Genomic DNA, 6,270 nt, shown 5'->3' with positions numbered 1-6,270 from the left:
CCCTCCCTTCGTGTGCGGTATGAAGTATTCCTCTGAAAAAGAAAGCATCGGCAAGCACAACGACACCACCCCCTTGATCGTGACACGATTGTTTCGCCATCAAGTCCGCGTCGTCATCAACCCTGAAACGCGAACCAAAATTTCTACGGGTGAGCACATCCTGCGCGCCAACATCGAGCGAGGTGAGATGGCGAAGCCAGCAGCAGCAACGTCAACAACACTTTCTCTGTCTCCAGGGAAGAGTGGGCCGCGGCCTGCAACGCCGTGGTCAACAACACCTGCCTCCCTGTCGGTGCATTGGCAGGCACCCTGTGGTGACCTATCATACCACTGCATGGTGTAGTATGCAAGTCTGATATAATACCAATGAAACACCATTCCACTGGTATTATATCGCTCAGAGTGGTACAACAGAAACATATGCGGGTCCAAGGCATGTCTATAGAATTACAACACTGACACTTTACAAAAGATCCACACAGCCTCCTACTTTACAATGAGGTAAAACTGCAAATAAACTCCAGAAGAACGACTCGTGGTCTAATCTTATCACGGACTCTGTTCATATAGTATTTGACTAGCTATAGAGGCTATGATTAGATTCTAGCTAAATAGGAGCTAGGTTTAGGGAGCTAGTTCCCTTCTACTGCTTAATCCAGGTTTTCTCCATGGTGGATGTGGTATATGACTCTTCCGGCAGGTTCCTGTCCCTTGAAGTAGTTGTTGACTCATCGGTCTTCAAGTTGTACTGCAGATCCTCCTTCGTGGCCTCCATATCTAAGCAGGGGATTTAAGAGTGGGATGAGTACGAGCGTACTTAACAAGTTCATTATAGGAAAGAGGTGTTTAATGCACTAGCTACGGCATTAGACCAGAAATTCTAATACCAATGCAGGTTTTCATAACCATTTCTTCAAAAGGTTGCTTTTATTCAGAAGAACTATGCCCGTCAGCCTTCACCGGTTTACTAGAACTTCATGGAGTTTCTTTCCGGTAGCGTTCGCAGTTCCATAACCCGGAGCAGGGAGTAATAGGTCACGATTCATTACACTCTGCAGAGGTGTGTTGCTTTACCCATAAGAGATCTTAACCTTGGTGCCAACCGGGCGTACTTTCCCGTCCACACTTGCTTTGGTGTGAGGCCCGGTATAAGGTCATAGCCAATCATATTCCTCCGCTACCTCGCACACCCACCCTTTGTTGCAATCCCCGACCCTGGGTCCTCTCCGGTGCTCTTATACCAATTTAGGACGGCCCCCGACCACGACGACAATTCAGGGCTATCTACCATAAATTCCTTCGCCGGTAGATGCAACCCATCATAGACCGCATTACCGTGGGGACTTAGGGTTCCCCAACCACACTGCTTGTCCTTAACTGGATCAAGTGTCTACGGTAAGCGCATCCGTTGATGTACGAGAGGTGGAAATACAATTGACTACTCCGTCCCACTCCAGATCTTATGGTTAACACGAGTTTTACGGCACAAGAATCACTCTGGACGACATTTGTTGTTTAATCCTAGATGGATATAAACCCATTGCAATGGAACCTCCACCATATCAACACATTCCATGGTTCCATTGCCAACCACATAGTCATATTCATAGTTATGAAAATAGTGGTTTTGCTTTTTATGCAAGAGTGATAACATAGTATTTTGCAAGTAATTTGATAAAAATACTCAAATGACATGAGCAAGCGATGAACTTGCCTTTCTTGACTGCAAGATTATGCAGACAAGGTCTTCGATATGCAATAACTCCAAATTCTTAAATAGCATCATCGTCCGGTAAGGACAATGTTTAAAAGATTGGCAAGGATGCAATAATGCATAAGTATGAGATGCAATCGCTCTAAACGTGTCCTAACCCTGATGATTTAGGATTAGTGATTTTGTATGATTGGTTTCGGGTGTGTTGCACTTTTAGAGTGATTCACAAACAAGGTTCTTATTAAGGTTTGATTATTTGGTATCATGAACAAGTATTGCAATACATCATAACAATAATATTAATATCACACAACAATAAGATTCCGTATAATCCTAACATGTAATGAATAGTTGTTGGTTTTAATATTACATGGCATGGTTATTGATTACTTATCATATATACTTCAAAATAATAACTTTTGAAGAACATGTTCTTTGATAAACAACAAGTATAATAATTAGGGTTGTGGAGTTCTATGGTTTATTATTGTTTCATCTAGTTTCTGGAGTAAGTATTAGATGGATCCCAACAATGTTGGATTCATCAACACGTAGGGCTGGTAAGGTTGAGTTAAGCCTAGGCATCCTAAGCAATTATTGATACATGGTTGCTATCAAGGTTGGTTCATCTTTCTAGTGATAGCTAGCTAAGGTTTATAGTTCCTATTAGGTAAGGTTGATGACTATTCTTTATTTTCTTCAAAAGAATAACTTTTGAAGAACATACTTCTTAAGTACTAAGAAGTATTTAAATCAAGGTTAAGGTTGTCTATGATTTGCTATTGGATCTACTGAATAAGGATTATGTGGTTCCTAAATAGGATGATTCATAATTATGAAGTACTTATAGGGTTTAGTGTGTATGGAATCTGATGCACAATATTGGCATGGTTGCTATTAGGGTTCATCACAATGGTGTGATATTAAGCATGGATAAATAAGGATGATGATTTTGGCAGTAGGAGCTAGGGTTTAGACTTGGTTGATCCTACTTGATCAGCTAGGTTCTATTAGGATGAAATATTAATTTATTAGTGATAGGCTCCTATATTTTATGTGGACATAGATATGCACTTAATTCCTAATTATGGATCTATGAATGAAAACAAAGTATCATGATCACATGTTCTAACCTAGGGTTTAGGTTTTAGGAACAATTTAGGGTTCATATGAAGTAATAGAGTTAGGTTCCTAATGGCATTAGGGTTTTAGGATACCACATAAAATTATGAGGTTATAATTTTATTCTTAATGGAACTAGGGTCTCCTAATTACCATATAGTTCTTAGGTTAATAACTTCATTATAGTTGAAGTTATTAATAACTTTTAAATAAAATAATATTTGATTTGGCATTTTATTATTTTTAAAGAATTAATAAATAAGATAATTATTAATTAGGTTTTAAATCCTTCTAATAAAGATTTAATAAGTTATTAGTAAAGGAAAATTAATTTTAATGTTTTCCTTATTTACTTACTGGTTTTTATTTATTTTAAACACTTTTCTTAATTTCTGAATTTTAATTGAATTAGAATAAAAAGAAAAGACTTAATTAATAGGTATTAAACAATTAAATTTTTATTTGGAATAAAAATTTCATATTATATTTTTGTTGGATAGAATTTACTTTTATAAGAATTTTGATATCTTATTTTCATTTTTCTGAGTTAAGATGAATTTTCTATAAATTTGCAAAGTTTCAGATATTAATGGAATTTGAATTTAAACGAAATGACTAAACACACCCGGACTAGTCTACCCATAGAGACACTGACCAGTGGGCCAGAGCCACGTCAGTTGCCACCGTGGCCTTGACTGGGTCAAAATAGGTGACGTGGCCAGAGGAGCTCACTACCGGCGATCAGACGGCGACGGCGCCGCCGTTCCCGGGCTCGCGCGGATGGATTTCTCACACCATTCGAATCATCACGCTACGGTGATCCTACTGGTACCAGCGCCGCCCCTAAATGGTCGCCGGAGCTTGTCTGACGGTGAGGTACCGCGGCGGCGGGGACAGGGTTGTGGTGCGGCGATGCGACGGAACTATATCGAGCTAGGCGAGCACGCTTCGAGACTTAGGAGCTCACCAGGGTTACGCCGGGCTTGACGGCGAGGTCGGAGCTGGCCTTAGTCGCTGGAATCAATGGCTCCGGCCGTCGGAGAGGATGAGCTTGGTGAGGGCTGATACGTCTCCAACGTATCGATAATTTCTTATGTTCCATGCCACATTATTGATGTTATCTACATGTTTTATGCACACTTTATGTCATATTTGTGCATTTTCTGGAACTAACCTATTAACAAGATGCCGAAGTGCCAGTTGCTGTTTTCTGCTGTTTTTGGTTTCGGAAATCCTAGTAAGGAAATATTCTCGGAATTGGACGAAATCAACGCCCAGGGGCCTATTTTTCCACGAAGCTTCCAGAAGTCCGAAGAGGAGACGAAGTGGGGCCACGAGGTGGCCACACCCTAGGGCGGCGCGGCCCCCCTTGGCCGCGCGGCCCTGTGGTGTGGGGCCCTCGTGCCGCCTCCTGACCTGCCCTTCCGCCTACTTAAAGCCTCCGTTGCGAAACCCCCAGTACCGAGAGCCACGATACGGAAAACCTTCCAGAGACGCCGCCGCCGCCGATCCCATCTCGGGGGATCCGAGGAGATCGCCTCCGGCACCCTGCCGGAGAGGGGAATCATCTCCCGGGAGGACTCTACGCCGCCATGGTCGCCTCCGGAGTGATGTGTGAGTAGTCTACCCCTGGACTATGGGTCCATAGCAGTAGCTAGATGGTTGTCTTCTCCCCATTGTGCTTCATTGTCGGATCTTGTGAGCTGCCTAACATGATCAAGATCATCTATATGTAATTCTATATGTTGCGTTTGTTGGGATCCGATGAATAGAGAATACTTGTTATGTTGATTATCAAAGTTATGTCTATATGTTGTTTATGATCTTGCATGCTCTCCGTTACTAGTAGATGCTCTGGCCAAGTAGATGCTTGTAACTCCAAGAGGGAGTATTTATGCTCGATAGTGGGTTCATGCCTCCATTGATATCCGGGACGAGTGATGAGAAAGTTCTAAGGTTGTGGATGTGCTGTTGCCACTAGGGATAAAACATTAGTGCTATGTTCAGGATGTAGTTACTAGTTACATTACGCGCAATACTTAATGCAATTGTCTATTGTTAGCAACTTAATACTGGAGGGGGTTCGGATGATAACCTGAAGGTGGACTTTTTAGGCATAGATGCATGCTGGATGGCGGTTCATGTACTTTGTCGTAATGCCCAACTAAATCTCACTATACTCATCATAATATGTATGTGCATGGTCATGCCCTCTTTATTTGTCAATTGCCCAACCGTAATTTGTTCACCCAACATGCTGTTTGTCTTATGGGAGAGACACCTCTAGTGAACTGTGGACCCCGGTCCAATTCTCTATACTGAAATACAATCTCTGCAATACTTGTTTTACTTGTTTTCTGCAAACAATCATCTTCCACACAATACGGTTAATCCTTTGTTACAGCAAGCCGGTGAGATTGACAACCTCACCTGTTTCGTTGGGGCAAAGTACTTTGGTTGTGTTGTGCAGGTTCCACGTTGGCGCCGGAATCTCTGGTGTTGCGCCGCACTACATCCCGCCGCCATCAACCTTCCACGTGCTTCTTGACTCCTACTGGTTCGATTAAACCTTGGTTTCTTACTGAGGGAAACTTGCCGCTGTGCGCATCACACCTTCCTCTTGGGGTTCCCAACGGACGTGTCAACCACACGCATCAAGCAAATTTCTGGCGCCGTTGCCGGGGAACTGAAGAAAAGAAGATTTCTAACTCCCACGTCAACTACACGCCAGCAAATAAATTTCTGGCGCCGTTGCTGGGGAGATCAAGACACGCTGCAAGGGGAGTCTCCACTTCTCAATCTCTTTACTTTGTTTTTGTCTTGCTTAGTTTTATTTACTACTTTGTTTGCTGCACTATATCAAAATACAAAAAAATTAGTTGCTAGTTTTACTTTATTTGCTATCTTGTTTGCTATATCAAAAACACAAAAAAATTAGTTACTTGCATTTACTTTATCTAGTTTGCTTTATTTACTATTGCTAAAATGGCCAACCCTGAAAATACTAAGTTGTGTGACTTCACAACCACAAATAATAATGATTTCTTATGCACACCTATTGCTCCACCTGCTACTACAGCGAGAATTCTTTGAAATTAAACCCCTTTCACTGAATCTTGTTATGCGAGAGCAATTTTCTGAGTGTTAGTTCCTGATGATGCTGCTGCCCATCTTAATAATTTTGTTGAACTATGTGAAATGCAAAAATATAAAGATGTAGATGGTGACATTATAAAATTAAAATTGTTCCCTTTCTCATTAAGAGGAAGAGCTAAAGATTGGTTGCTATCTCTCGCCTAAGAATAGTATTGATTCATGGACTAAATGCAAGGATGCTTTTATTGGTATATATTATCCCCCTGCTAAAATTATATCTTTGAGGAGTAGCATAATGAATTTTAAACAATTAGATACTGAACATGTTGCACAAGCAT

This window comes from Lolium rigidum, chromosome 4, assembly GCF_022539505.1.
Source record: "Lolium rigidum isolate FL_2022 chromosome 4, APGP_CSIRO_Lrig_0.1, whole genome shotgun sequence".
In the NCBI taxonomy this organism is placed as follows: Eukaryota; Viridiplantae; Streptophyta; class Magnoliopsida; order Poales; family Poaceae; genus Lolium; species Lolium rigidum.
This window is presented reverse-complemented; position numbering follows the sequence as displayed.